Below are 276 nucleotides of genomic sequence, written 5' to 3'. Positions count from 1 at the left end.
GCCAGTTTGGGCCATCAAATCTTGGGAAAAGTATGGACTATCATATATTTCTGGAAAGCCCTGGATGTCTACTTTCCAACGCCGTTGAGAGCACGCCAATTGGACTCCTGTAGCTCCAAAAAATCCATTCCGAGTGCAGGAAGGTCAGGATCCAACAGCATCAGCAGTCCTTTTTCAGCCTAACTCAGATTTTTTCTCAACTCCCTCAATTTCAGCCAGAAAATACCTGAAATCACAGAAAAATACACAAACTCATAGTAAAGTCCAGAAATATGA

Source organism: Arachis duranensis, chromosome 9 (genome assembly GCF_000817695.3).
Source record: "Arachis duranensis cultivar V14167 chromosome 9, aradu.V14167.gnm2.J7QH, whole genome shotgun sequence".
Taxonomy (NCBI): domain Eukaryota; kingdom Viridiplantae; phylum Streptophyta; class Magnoliopsida; order Fabales; family Fabaceae; genus Arachis; species Arachis duranensis.
The sequence above is the reverse complement of the archived record's forward strand: the minus strand, read 5'-3'. Positions refer to the sequence as shown.